We start from the raw sequence: 15,187 nt of genomic DNA, 5'->3' as shown, positions 1-15,187 counted from the left end.
TGGCCGTGGCTGGGTACCACAACAGACCAGACAAAAAATGGTTGCAGCTCACCTTGGAGAAGCGGCAGCTTCACTGATGCTCCCAGAACTCTTGCTTCCAAGAGCCTTTACTGATAGTTGTGAAATGGCATGCCACCACTTTGGATAGGGGCAGATAGCGGCGGCACTTCCTCCATCATACAGTTCCCTCATTATTGGGACCATGGTAAGTGACTCAATGGGGGTACCAGATGCTACCATTGCGATGAATCGGATCAAGGCTGCCGCTGTGATGCATGGAGGTCCAAGAAATCCTCTTCACATCTTCCTTATAATAATGTCTCTCATAACACAAACTTCAGGCCATTTTGACAGCATGTCAATCACACCAATATAACTTCCTTGAGGTCCTCTTAGAGTAAGTGGACCTAATATATCCACTTCAATCACATCCCAGACTGTCTCTGTCATCACAGCCTCTTTTATGGGCTGTTTCCTTATCTCTAGAACGTTGTCACTAATTCTACAACTCTCACACTGCCTCAATATCCTCTCAATGTCCGTATCCATTCCACTCGGCCAACAATCTGCCCTCATCAATCCCTTAGTCTTACTCGGACAGAAATGCCCCTTGTATGCAGTTCTCATAACCAAAACTCTCATCCTCTAGCACCACTATTCGATCTTCCTTGACCAATCTGTGTCTTTCCATTCCCAACTCATTCTTAACTCTACTATACCTGTTCCGCTCTTCACCTACCTCTTGTCTCGGCCAGCCATTACATACAAACTCCACCACCCTTGTATAGTTTTCGTCGCCGTCACAACTGTCCGGGGCAAATAATACACAAAAGACTTCTTGACCTCACTGCTAGAGAAAGAGGCAGCCGTAGCGCATTTGATGTGAGTCTGTTGAAACGTGATAACCATTTCATAGACAAGGAGAACAACATACTTGCTAGATACCACTAGGCCATTACTTTACTTTATTGCATTTGTAGTGTGCAGCCATAGACCCATAGGTGTGAGGCCGCAGACAATAGACGGACGTGACAAAAAACGAGCAGAGACTGTCCTGGGATCACTGAGGGGACATTAGAGAGCACAAGCAAAATTGAGATGATAGAGGAGTTTGTAACTGTGCTACGACGTTTGGCAATCAAGTGCGGGTTTGAGCATTGCGGAGGAGAGCACCTGAGGGGGTCAGTTGATGATCACATGTAGCAACCACAAGGTTAGGGAGAACTTGTGGAGAGCGGGAGACATAATGCTGGAAAGAGCAATAGAAGGAGCCAAGATAATAAAACCTGCATCAAAAAGCTAGACGAGGAAGCTGCAAAACCCCATATGGACAACCTCAATGTGGTTGAGAAGTCAGAAGCAGACAACTAGCACAGTAGGCAGATATCGAGTCGAGCCAAAATCAAAGCAAGACTTAAGATATAATGGACCTATCATATCTGTATATATCTTTCTTATATATGTTTTGTAATTGAAAATAAAAGATTAAAAAGGGCCAATAATGCATTATGAAGTCACAAAAGGCTTTAGCAGCACTGAGATATTGAAGACATGGAAAGCATAATGAGGTATTGACGGCATTTTAGGATGTGGGTGCCACAAAGGCATGGAGGAATTTAAAGTCATGGAAGGCAGTAGGGTAACTGAAGGTCTTAACCCCTTTACTGCCAGACTATTATGCAAGTCTATGCAAAAAGGATGACCCGTGGCACTTTAAAGACATGGCAAGCGTGTTGGGTGGGGACCGATATGCAGAAGAGTGGATGGCCATTCGGTGGGATGAAGAACAGAGGGGGTGGAGATGTAGAACTGGTTAGATGGATGGGTGAGTTTGACAGAGGGGTATTGGCTGGGTGGGGAACACTGGCTGAGGCAGGTGCAGTGAATAGTTACCAAGTGACAGATCGGGCAATGCCAGTGACATCCTGTTGACTCTTTGCCGCCCGATATTGCACTGATTACTCTTTCGTTTGTTTGCTTTTGTCTACTATGCACACACGCTAGGTTATATGGGCCAGTGATCCCCGATAATTACTGCTCTGGGGCTCACTGGGCTAGGGCAGCTAACCTCGAAGTCCCTGCACGGAATGGTCCCTGGAAACATGTAAAAGGGTGCTTCTTGAAGGTCTGCATCGCCAAGAAACGTCAACACCCTAATTAAGGGCATGTTTGGTTCGTGCTGAAGAGGAGCTGATGAAGGGCTGTGATAAAAAGTCAAGGTACTGTCCCAGCACAGCTAGACAGTTCATTCACACTGCCCCCTCCCTGTTTCTTTTAAGCAGCCAACTTGGCATGTCTTGTATTGCAGGCTGCAGTACAAACACGTGTGAAATGGTGATTGCCCATTTCTGTGTCAAGTCAGAGCTCGATGGGACAGGTCCATTCGAATGTCAAAGTCCCTCAATCTGCCACTAATCACAAAAGAAATACCTTTACAATCTAAACCTGGTTTTAAACCTAACAATGACGAATACTCAGCATTGTGTGCACTAAAAAGACATGAAAACAAAATGCTCAACATTTTTGCGGAATTACACATTTCATGGAGGTCATGAATACAAGATGCATTTATTTGTGAAACAGTCAATACATGACTCCTGTGGTTGCCCCCTGTGAGGTGTGAGTTCATCAGCTAGTCTTGGCTATCAGGCTCACATCATATTGCATTCTGGTACTCAGAGGCATGGCAATGTGCACAACTACAAACATAGAGAATGCTAAATGGAATGCACTAAAAAAAGGGAGCATTTTCTGTGCACAATTTAAGAGCTTCCATTCTGCATATTTCTTCGAGGAAAAAAGCGTGCAGTGGGTCGTCTGCGTTACGCCCTTTAAAGGGCTTCTAAAAAGCTGACACCTCTATGTGCCTTTTTCATGCCCCTGGAATAGCACGTGACTAGAGTTTGTGGTGCTGGGATGATGAGAAAGCATGCCAGGAAGGCCTGGTAAAAAGCTCACTTTCCAATTAAGGGATTTGCAGAACGGAACCATGTATGCCTTTTCCCAAAACCAAACCTTTCATAAGAAAAAAGAAGTAGGGCCTCATTACGACTCGTGCGGAATGGGTCTAACGGCGCCAGTAATGGTGCCGGCGCCATTAAACCCACTCCGCACTATTACGAGGTCCCCTCGCGGGATCCTCTCTGACCAGGGAGCTAACAACGGGCCAGTTCATAATGGCTCCCCATTGCCATTGAGCCCTATGAGGGCTCGAATCGGAATGGGGAAGGACCGGGCCCGGGTTCCCTGAAGGAGGAAATACCGGGCCCTCCATACTCGGAATGGCCCGGTATTTCCCCATTCAGGGAACCCGGACACGGTTTTGGAGGCTGCCTCCAAAGTCGTAATGAGGCCCGTAGTCTTGAACAGTTAGTGGCAGCAATCTGCATTTTAAACCCTAGTGGCATTGTAATGAAGGTGTTTTTTTTTTTTTTAAATAGACAGGGGTGGGGACGATTAAGGTCTGAAACAAGATAAGGGAACACTTCCAACATACATGAGGATGGGCATGCGTGTCATATTAGACTGGGAGCTCCAACAGTGATATGAAGCCAAGAAACAATCGCTACTCGAGCAGTAGGTCTCCCGTGCTGGTGGCATGGCACTGAGCATTATTCTCCCATGTGCCAGGACAGTGCCCTTGTGATACATGGGGATCAATGGCTGGCGCCTCACATCATCAGTTTGCCCACCACCTCCCTGCTGGGGTGATGCCCTCTCACCAGATATTAAAAAGAACAAGGGAAATCTAGGCGCAATTTTCAATTCTTACTTTGCCTTTAGCACCCACTTGTGGTTACTCACTGGTGCTAAAGGTGATATGGGGAAGGCGGAGGGGGCAAGGTAGGGACAGGACGAGGGGCGCACAGCCTTTGGGAACGCTGAGAATGTGCCGTCATACCAGAGATTACAGCCTGCGTTCCAAGCTCCCTGTTTGCTACAGCCCCCGCCCAGGGTGGTACTGTAGGATAATGCTTGCCCCCAATGTACTACTCAAGACTAAACCAAAGGGAATACGATGGGGAAGGCCTTTAATCCTAGCAATAATGAGTCCCCCCATTAATAGTGGCACTATCAATATTTTTTTTAAACTTGTTTTACTCCTTCACACACCCTGCATGAAGGAGAAACATTGTTTCAAATAAATAATCATGCCTTTCCAAGAGGGTGACCAAGTGAACAATGTTTAGTGGCTACATCAACACGTCCAGCTTATTATAAGAAAAGCCCCAACAGAGACAGGCGGCAGTCCAGTAAGATCAAAGATGCCCAGTTTCGTTCAAGAGGGAAATAATACAGGCATGCCCTCCTTAATAATGAAGAAAGTATAGATGGACTCTTAATCCCTTGAATTGGGCATCATTTCTGAGGGGGAGAGCTGACAAGTTAGCTGGTGATCAGGGCTACAATGTCAGGCCAGAAATATTTGCTACTGCATGAGAGACTCACAACATTCTCTGTCTCAAGCAGGACACAACTTATCACAATCCCCAGAGCCACAACTCTCCTGTAGTGGAGATCATTGCTACATACTGACCCTGATGGCATGCTCTCTGGTGGGATCCTACGCCTATAGATGACATAGGAGGAAGGAGCGTGTCAATCACTAGTATTACTACAAGTAGTAGCTTTAAGTAGTATTAAGACGGTTAGTACTATTAATAGTAGTGTAAGTATTTATGTTATGTGATATTTGTTTCGTGCCTAACTACAATATAGACCTTATGAAAAGATGTTGGTATGAGGCCACAATCAGGATATTGATCGGTTTGATCTGTTTGAATACTAGTAGATAAGTACATAAGCATACATGAAGATGCTATTTTTCATCAAAGAAGTGGAAGATAATGAATGGTCAATTGTCGAAGCAAATAGTAAACAAGCATAGCAATGTAAAGTTCATCAAGAACATGAGGAAAATCAATCTGTCAATGAAACAACTAAATACCTAAAAAAGCATACAATACCTGGAATATGAAGACAATACTGAAAATCTATGGACAAACAAGAGAACAGTAAGTGTTAGGTCAATTACTTAGACATATTTAACCTCGGTATGTCAACATCAACAAGACAACCAAATACGTTTCACCTTTTTACTTATATGATCTTTTTAAATGAATTCCCTGGAAATATAAGTTGTTTAAATACATTTTTCGTTAGCCCATTACCATTTCCACACCTCAACAATGAATTTATGCTTTATTAAATACTTAGCAGATTTAGGGCCTCATTCCGAGTTTGGCTGTATTTCGGCGCTAAATCTGACGAGATACCACCAAAATCAGTTGCTGTTTCCGTGGGTTTACCATGGGATTCCAAGTTTTGCCAATGCAGTGTTAGTGCCCATTTATGGAGTCTACCCCATTGGGGATTTTTTGTGGAACTATCACCGGAGGAATTACCTAGTGGTAATTCAGCTGATTTTCTGAAAGAACGTGGAGGAAGCTCAAATTGGAGGTAAATCCTCCACTGTTCCTCCAAAAACCCACAGAATTACCACTCAGTAATTCCAGAGTGGTAATTTTGCCAAAACGTGTTGTTTGGCTATGCGGGAAAAATTGAGGCAATTCCATTACTGCCCAGAAAAGTGGAAGTAGTGAAATACTCATATCAATACTACAAAAGTGTGTGTTCCACCTCTTCTTTATGATTTAATTAATTTGGGTTTTAACTTCTATGTGTCATTGGCCAGCAGCATGTGGCTACATTGAATTGTTAAAAATGATATAAATGCATCATTTTTCTTACAGTCATCCTCCTTTCTTACTTTTGTAATATTGATATGTATTTAGCCCTGGAAATTAGGGTTTATAGGCTTACCTACCTTGGATGTTAGTGATTGTTAGTGGAATAATCACCACTTTTTACCTGCACCACCAAACTCAGAATGAGGCCCACAGTCTAATAGGCGATGCACGCAGCTTCTACTTTTTGTTGATGAAAAAAGGCAAGCACACTTATCTGCCTATACAATTTTCAATGAGTCGAATGATTGAATCACAAAGCACATGGGGGTACAAACTATAGTCCCTCTGTAAAACATTTATCAAGCTAAACTGGTGACAAGATAAATATATGGGGCAGACGTTTAGGGTGTGGAGACTCCCTACCTCATTTTAAATCGATTGGTGCATTAAATTGAGACAGGAAAATGAGGTGCCCATAACACTTTCCCCCATTTTGGAACAGAGATGAGGTGATAGCAGGGAACAGTGCAGAGATTAGAACTCCACCATGATGGTCTGCTCTGTCTCATCAGTGCATTTAATTTCATGATGGCATGAGATTTTCATCCAGTCGCAAAACAAATTAATTCCTATGGAATCCACCTCGATTTTGCACCTGTTCAAAACCATCTGGATTCCCTAGGAATCCATTAGTAAATGCCACCTTTATTTATTTATTTATTTATTTATTTATTTATTCAGATTTGTAGAGCGCACGTCAGCCCGGGGGCATTGTGGCGCTTGTTACAGACAATATCTTAGTTACATAGGATACAGTAATTACATACAATACAGAATTTACAGTAGACATGTATACATTAGCAATGCAGTATATTTACATGGATTCCTGAGAGTTTCCAAATTATTTTGCAAGGAATGAGGTTTTCAGTTTCCTGCGAAAAATGGGGAGTGCTTTTTCCGCTCTAATGTCTGCAGGGAGAGCGTTCCAGGTCTTGGCTGCAATGTAGGGGAAACTTAGACCTCCGGCTCTGGCTTTTTTGATGCGTGGGATGCAGATTAGGTTGGAGTATTGCGTCCTGGTGGGACGGGAGGAGGAAGGTTTGTGGATGGTTTCTGATATATAGGACGGGGCGGAGAGAGAGAGGCATTTGTGAGTGAGGGTGAGGATTTTGAGAGTGATCCGTTCTTTGACCGGGAGCCATTGGACTGAGTGCCTGGCCTGGGTGATATGCTCTCTTCTTGGGATACTAAGAGCGGCCCGGAGAGCATTGTTCTGCGTGACTTGTAGTCTGTTTATGTTTTTGGCTGATGTGCCTGCTCGGAGTGCATTGCAGTAGTCCAGTTTGGCTCCAATGGTTGCCCTCGCTATAGAGAGGCAGTTGGGTTTAGAGAGGTAGGGCTTGATGGCGTTTATGAGTTTGGTGGTGTGTGCGGATGCGGAAGTGATTGCGCTGACTTGTCTAGTCATAGATAGTGAAGAGTCAAGGTATACTCCCAGTGTCTTTACGGCTGTGGATACGGGGATGATGGAGTTGTCAATGGAGAAGTTGGCGTACAGTTTGTCAAGTTTGTCTAGGGTGTTCTGTTGACCTAATATCATGATTTCAGTCTTGTCACCATTGAGGCAGAGGCCATTAACTGCCATCCATGCCTTGATGACGGAGTAGATTGTGTGGAGTGCCTTGGCGTCTTCGTTGTATGATCCTGAAAGGGGTAGAAGTACTTGTGTGTCGTCCGCGTAGTTCGTGTATATGATGCCGTATGAGTCAAGTTTGTCAAAGAGGGGCTTGGTGAACAAGTTATAGAGTGTGGGTGCAGTGCAAGATCCTTGAGGGACCCCGCAGTGGATTGTCGTGGGAGTGGCGTTGGCGATGTCCGAGAAGACTTTCATGGCTCTTCCCTCTAGGAAGGAAGTGATCCAGAGGGCTGCTTCTTTGGAGAAGTTGGCTGAGTGTGTGAGGTGTGAAGTGAGAGTCTTGTGATCAACCAGATCAAAAGCGGCTGAGAGATCTAAAAGGAGCAGAAGAGCAGGCTTGCCTTTGTCCATGATTTGGGTGATCTGATTCTTCAGATCTACCAGGGCTGTTTCTGTGCCATGTCCTTTCCGGAAGCCTGATTGCCTAGTCCCGAGGATGGAGTGGGTTTCCAGAAAGTGTTGGATTTGGCAGTGTGCAGCTTTGTCCAGTAATTTCAGCAGAAATGGCACTGTGGTTATTGGTCTGTAGTTGTTTGGTTGTAAGGGGTCGAGAGTAGGTTTTTTAAGAGAGGCTGGACCCAGGCCTCTTTGAGGTTAGCTGGGATGATGCCTGTTTTAAAGGACGTGTTGATGAATGCCGTGAAGAGCGGCGCAAAGCAGTCTGCGCAGTCTTTGACAAGTTTTGGTGGGCAAATATCGCCTTTACAGGGGGAGGGTTTGAGATTTTTTAGTAGGTTAATAACTTCTGATTCAGTGACGTCTCTGAAGGAGAAGTCAGGTATGGTGGGCTTGGGCGAGGTGGGTTGGGTGCTGGTAGGTTTAGTTTCTGTCTGTTGAGGAGGTGCTTTGCAGTGGTCTTTCATTTTCTTTTGGAGAAGGTCAATTTTGTGTAGCATGGCAGCTTGAATGCTGGTACACCAGGCTTCATCTTTGATTATTTTGTCCGGTGTATTAGGGGGGGAGATGAGCTCATTAAAAATGGCGAAGATCTCTTTGGAGTGTGATTTGGCATTGGAGATACGTGTGTTGAAAGCGTTGGCTTTGGCATCGGTGATAGCTATCTTGTATTGGTGGGAGATTAAATTGAATTTGTTTTTGGTATTGGTGCAGGGGTCAGATTGCCAGTTTTTTAGTGCTGCTCTTTTGTGGGATCGCATTGAGTGCAGTTCTTCAGTAAACCATGAGTTGGTGTGTAGGGATTTCTTCTCTTTTTTCCAATCGAGTGGTGCTATTTCATTGATAGCTTTGGTGATGACATCTTTGTAGATGTCTGCTAGGATATTGGGGTCATTAGCGAATGGGGGAGCTAACTCAGGGGTATTGAGGTATGGGCGCAGGTTCTCCTCTATGAGTCTTTTAGAGCTTCTGACTTGTGCAGCGCTGGCAGGGGTCAGAGTTTTGTGGTTTTTGGTGATAGGAATAGAGAACTTGATGCAGTTGTGGTCAGTCCAGGGCAGTGAGGAGTTAGAGGTGATAGTGGTGAGGCAGGTATGGTCTGCAATCCAGTCAAGAATGCAGCCTTTGATGTGAGTAGGACTTTCTACTTTTTGGGTGAAGCCCAGGTCATTGAGTTCCTTGGTGAGAGTGGCTGCAGATTTGTCCTTAGAATCGTTGAATCCGAGATTGAGGTCTCCTAGTAGAAGGGTTTTGGTGGAGCTTTTGATATTATTGCTGAGGATGTGAATGATGTTTTCCTGGGAGTCTGTGGTGATGCTTGGGGGGCGGTATAGTAGGTGAATGTTGATGGTGCTGTTGGGTGACAGTGTGAGTTTGGCCGATAGGAGGTCAGAGTTGTTCGTCGAGGCGTGACTGACAGGTCGGAGCTGGAGGTTCTCCTTGTAGATGAGGGCTACTCCGCCTCCTATTCGATCTGGCCTGTCTTGTCTGAGTATGGTGAAGCCAGGTGGTAGTGCAAGTGCAACGGCGGGGCCTGATGCTTCATGTAACCATGTTTCAGTGATGGCTAATAGGTCAATGTTATTGTTGGTTATGAGGTCATGAATATCAGGTGCATGAGCTGGGAGAGATCTGACATTGAGGAGGGCACACTTGATGTGAGGTGTGAGAGGTTTGTTTGTGGAAGTGCGAGTGGTGGTCGTATCTGATATGTTATATGAGGTGGTATTGTGGGGTGTTGCGAGGTTAGTGGGTGGTGGACTGTGGGAGAGTGGGTATCCCATGCGGGGGCAGCGTTTGGAAGTGGTGCGAGAACTCAGTCTATAGTTTCTGTATTCTGTGGGAAGGGGTAGTGTGCTAAGTTCTGTGGTCTGTGTGCGAGCTCTAAGTCTTTCTAGTCTATGCATAATTACGACACATGGTGTGCGATGTGGCATGGTTAGTGTGGTATCCGGGGTAGCAAGATGCTTGTGGTAGGGGAGTGGGCTTGGTGGTGTGGGTATGAGGGGATGGATGGGAGTATAGAGTTTGAGAGCAGTGAATGTTGCGAGGAGAGTGAGCAGCGTGGTGGTGGCCACGTTGAGCTTGCAGGACGCTATGGGCATGATTGTACGCTGGGCGGGCCTGTGTGAGGAGGAGGACACAGTCAGATAGGGTGGACCTAGCCTGAGGTAGGCAGGAGTGGATAGGTTCAGAGTGGGCTGAAAAGCATCCTAGGTACTAGGAGGTATCAGTGTGGCTAGGCGCAGCAAGAGGCACCGGCCGGATCGCAGATGAGCGACTATAAGGCACGAAACAATTCAGATGTGGTCTGAAGGTGACCATAAGGCACAACACAATTCAAATGTGGTCTGAAAGCAACCATAGGGCACAACACAATTGAAATGTGGTTTGAAGGCGACCATAGGGCACAACACAATTTGAGTGTGGTCTGTGAGCGACCATGAGGCACAACACAATTCAAATATGGTCTGAGGGCGACCATAAGGCACAACACAATTCAGATGTGGTCTGAAGGCGACCATAGGGCACAACACAATTTGAGTTTGGTCTGTGAGCGACCATAGGGCACAACACAATTCAAATGTGGTCTGGGAGCGACTATAAGGCACAACACTGTTCAATGTGGTCTATAGGCGACCTTAGGGGACAACACAATTGAAATGTGGTCTGAAGGCGACCATAGGGCACAACACAATTTGAGTGTGGTCTGTGAGGGATCATAAGACACAACACAATTCAAATGTGGTCTGAGGGTGACCATAAGGCACAACACAATTCAGATGTGGTCTGAAGGCGACCATAAGGCACAACACAATTTTAGTGTGGTCTGAAAGCGACCATAGGGCACAACACAATTCAAATGTGGTCTGGGAGCAACTATAAGGCACAACACTGTTCAATGTGGTCTGAAGGCGACCTTAGGGGACAACACAATTGAAATGTGGTCTGAAGGCGACCATAGGGCACAACACAATTCAGATGTGGTCTGAGGGCGACCATAAGGCACAACACAATTCAGATGTGGTCTGAAGGCGACCATAAGGCACAACACAATTCAAATGTGGTCTGGGAGCGACCATAGGGCACAACACCATTTAAGACAAGCGTGAGTGACAGACATTACGAGTGAATTGACCAGGCAAGTCTCCGGGCGCCAAGATCAGTAACGCTGTTCATGACAAATAAGTACGGAGTGTCAGTAGCCAGGGTGGCATATAACTCGATGAATAGTACCTGAGGTGTGCCGCAGGGAGGTGCAAGCTGGCTAGGGCAGGGCGGGGCCAGTTGTATCAATGTTGGTGCATGAGGGCGCAGAAGTCGAGTATAATGGCGACGCCTAACCGCTGCGACCCGGGGCGAACAGGGGAGGAACAGGGCCTTTTCCCTCAGGCCTTCTCCCGAAATGCCGGCTCCCGCCTATCGGTGCCGGGGATTGGCCAAAGAGAAACCAGGTTGCATAGCAACAATATGCAGCCTCGTTTTCGGGCTGCGCTGCACCCGCCATTTTAGGGTCAGGCCGCGTGGTCAGGACAAGATGGTGGATCTCCACCACAGATGAGTGCAGGTGCCCCGGTGGGGCTCTGGTGGCCAGCAAGGCTCGGATGGTGGCCCAAATAGCAGTGAGAGTGGGCTGTTTAAACAAGCAAACAGCTCACCAGTGTTGGGGATTCCGTAGTTGCTGCATCAGGGGGTCAGGCAGCCCGAGTGGAGTCCGTGGCTTGGTGCTTCGGTATGCTCGAGGGGACAGGGGAGGGCTCCAGCCCTCTCACCCTTTCAGGTGAGCAGATACCGCAGAGTACCTTTAAAGCATAATTTGCACTTACTCATCCATGTTAGGGAGAATTCTCCAGAACGGCTAATTTCCCTTACCTGCCGAGTCCCTCAGCAGCTTTGATGGATTTCTAGGATTTATTTTTCTCACCTGGTAAGAGTGAGAGCCTTTTTTTTCCACTCTTACATGTGTTTTGCTGTGTGTGTTTTACATTTTTGTGTTCATAGACTGTGGAGCCTCACCAACTCCACAGGCATAATATTTTACTGTGTGTTACACAGCACCTTCAGTGCAGTGACACAGGGTTGTCTTTTAGACTTACCAACTCAGACTCCATTTTCTGGGACTGACTACTGTCTCCCAGAACATATAAAGTTACCATTAACTTTATTAGCCTCTGTAAAACCACAGACCCAGTACAAACCATCTTACATGGAGTACTGGAAAGGGTTAATACTTATCCCTTTTTGTCTGTTTCTCTTGGAGCGTTGCTTTGCTCCCTTTTCATCAAGACTTGGCTGGTGGCAGTGGTTACTACCCTATTTTTTCTACCGCGGTTATCTTAAATAACCTTCGTATTGTTTTAGGCGATAGCCTCGAACTTAAACCCGCTAGGCCATATATGTTTTATTACGGTTCCAGCTGGGTTTATTTGCCATTTCTTTTTGAAAATGTCTTTCTCGTGTTTTACTCTGCAAGTCAAACCAGGTTTGATTCCTTTGTTTACTGTCTTTTTGCGGGCTTCTACGCAGAAGCCCTCTTTAGGTGCCTGTATTTCTGAGGGGGACAGGATGTGAGGGAGGGGTTTAGTTCTCCCTGCACAGGGTCTCCTTGGAGACCCATGTCGCAATCTGAAATGATTGGCTGTGGTGACTGTCACGGCAGGACAGCCACCCTGCTGTGTGATTGACAGCCAGGCTGTGCGAATGGGGGAAAACTGCATAAAAAGCAGGTCTCTGGGTCTGGAAAGGCAGAGTCGCCACTGGAATGAAAGAACCGATGAGGAGCTGATGGAAGAGGAGCTCTAACATGACTGAACCACCCGGTGAAGCCCTGCTGCAGGTCCGAACCCTCGAACTCCAAAGACAGAGAAGATCCTGAAGGAATCTTCTTACCCTGAGCTGGTGGGACCAACCAGTTCGCCCAAACTGCAAGCCAGGACTCCCTCCTCTGGTTGAATTCACTGTACAGAGCTACAGTGGGCTGGATAGCCAGGAAGGTCGGATCCTGCTTGGGTTTTAAGGAGCGGGCCTTTTATTTGTTGCTTTGCTCTGCTGCTGGTTTCTTCCCTGGGTAGTGCACGATCCTCCAGTCTTCCTACTTCATGTCAGTCCAACAGTCGCTTCAAGAACCGTGAGCCTGCAGGAACTACCAGGAACGTCCGTCTCAGCTACAGCTTCTTCTCCATTGAAAGGTACTGTTCAAATCCGATTGTTCGTTTCGTTCAGCCGCGGTGAAAGTGTGTGAAATCCTTCTCCAATCCGAGGGCTTGTCCTTCTCTACCCTTTAACCTAACTTTTCTGCTGACCAACTTCGTCTGGAACTCTTGGCAAATACTTAACCGCAAACTACCCTGAACTGTGTGATCTTGAGCAAAAGACTTTCGTCCTATTGACTTTGGCCCTAAGCCTTTTTGATTTGATTCTATCACTGTAGTTCCTCTTTCTAGATTGCCCTGCTTACTTACCTGTTGGTGCTGCTCAATTTCTGCCTAACTTTGTCTTTCCCTCCCTTTTAAATTTCGGGAGTGCCATTTTGCTCCCACTTCATTGTGTGAGCTTAACTTGTCTGGAACCTATTGGGAGTGGCGCGGTGTATTAAGAGTGTGATTTTTAAAATGTTATACAACTGATGTGTAAATAAATGTATATTCTTTTACTCAGAAACCTTGAGTCAGTGTTTGTTTGAATCTTAGTAATTGCTGTCCTTTGCGTAACTACTGATACTGTTCACTTGCTCTTGAGATAAGACTGGCTGCTCAGCCATTGCTACCACTTTTAGTGTGTAGATCAGGCTTGTACCAAAGGTGAATTTGTACTGTCACTTGTAGTCTTAATTGTGTGTAGTGTTCCCAAAGGGTACTGCATATAATTCTGCCTAACAATCCATGAGACTGAGAGGAAAATGAAAAAGTAATAGGGAGTTTGCCTTGCTTTTACTCTTCCATTTTCGCCTCCACCTCATAGATGTTTAAAATTGCACGCAGGGGATTCTGAACCACGTAAGTGCTGCCATTGGTGGTCCCCTACATGCAATATACATTTAATATAAAATGAAGCTGTCTTTTTCGCATCACAAAGGGCCAAGAATATCTTCTTCTGTCAGTTTCTTTCTATACTGATGTAACCTCAACTTGTATCGCCCATCTTAAGCTAGATGTGCTTTACATTGCATAGCTGGTGAGTAACAAGCCTTTAACGTTATAGGGGTCTGCCTTGACCGCAGGCATGAGGCTGGCATGTGCACTATCGCCACCACATCTCTTCAGTTCACACATCAATTCAACTGCATTGATTTAGGGTTGGCTTTCCCTGATTCCCATGTTTGGGCGTCCAGCAGCTGGCAATTGTCTCTTTTCGAGGCATAGTTTAGGCTTCGCAGGAACTATGGGATACGTATACCCTGCACATGACAGATATGAGTCTGTCAGTAAACCCCTTCACATGTAATCTCACGCTGTGAGGCAGGCGGGTTCAGAGACGTTTTGCGCAAAGTGAATCTCCTGCAAAAGGTTTCAGATTATGACTACCTGGGTATGTGGTTTGCAACACAGCTACACTGCACATATATTTGGTGGAACATATGAACCTGTCCGAGGATTGCATTGCACGATTTGCAACAGACTTGCGACAAAACCTGTAGGACATATGATGAAGGTATGCCATGCTGAATCAATGACAATTGCAACATGTGGGGGGTTATGTTGGGCTATTTGGACACTATTTGCAATACAAAGAGTCAAGAGTTAGGCTATGCTCTGATCTATCTCTGTGAATAAATGACTCTTTATGTGTCTATTGTTATTAAATGAAATGACTAGAAATAACAATGTTTACTTTAACAAAATGTAATGACCAGAAATGTAATTTCAACGTCTTGTAATGTAAACTATGCACTGTGCCCAGATACCTTCGGGCTAGGTGGGCTATAAAACTTAATACATAAATAAAGGAATTCATACATGCATAAAAAGAGCGTTGTTGCTATTCATGTTGGATTATTGGCGTACTACATTTTTAGGACTTAATAAATGTCACGTCCAACAGCTCGGGCTAGTTCAAGAACGTGCAGCCGCAATAATTCTGGGGCAGAAGACACGAGGCCATATCACACCCCTTGGGAAACTGCGATGGGTACCCACCAAATACAACATCCCATTTGAAGTGGAATCTCCAAGAAAGGGCCCCTCTTTATTTGCAGCGTATTCTCTCCATACTCTCTACTAGACGGGATTATCTATCAGATGAACATCACGTTGAGCCCCTCTATGCTCTCACAAAACCGGAAGGCCTCAACATAGGTAAAGTACCTGCATGTGGAATGGCACCAAACTCTGAAATTAAGATCCTAAACTCGGAGGCGGGCACTTTTATTTATTTATTTTTGCATTTATTTCAGCGCACCAAACCC

General features: G+C 45.7%; 1 long non-coding RNA gene across 1 annotated transcript in view; it reads right to left on the bottom strand.

The window, feature by feature from the left end:
• Window positions 1–4,966: 4,966 nt before the first annotated feature.
• LOC138468490 (uncharacterized) overlaps window positions 4,967–15,187 on the bottom strand; it is a 1,478,099-nt gene continuing 1,467,878 nt past the window's right edge. Inside the window, exon 4 of the long non-coding RNA XR_011268276.1 lies at window positions 4,967–4,994. This is a non-coding gene — a long non-coding RNA (uncharacterized lncRNA). The remainder of the gene's footprint in view (window positions 4,995–15,187) is intronic.

This window comes from Ambystoma mexicanum, chromosome 4q (genome assembly GCF_040938575.1).
Source record: "Ambystoma mexicanum isolate Mex_15411 chromosome 4q, UKY_AmexF1_1, whole genome shotgun sequence".
NCBI classification, from domain to species: Eukaryota; Metazoa; Chordata; class Amphibia; order Caudata; family Ambystomatidae; genus Ambystoma; species Ambystoma mexicanum.
Note: the sequence above shows the minus strand (reverse complement) of the source record. Positions and strands in the feature narration are given on the sequence as shown.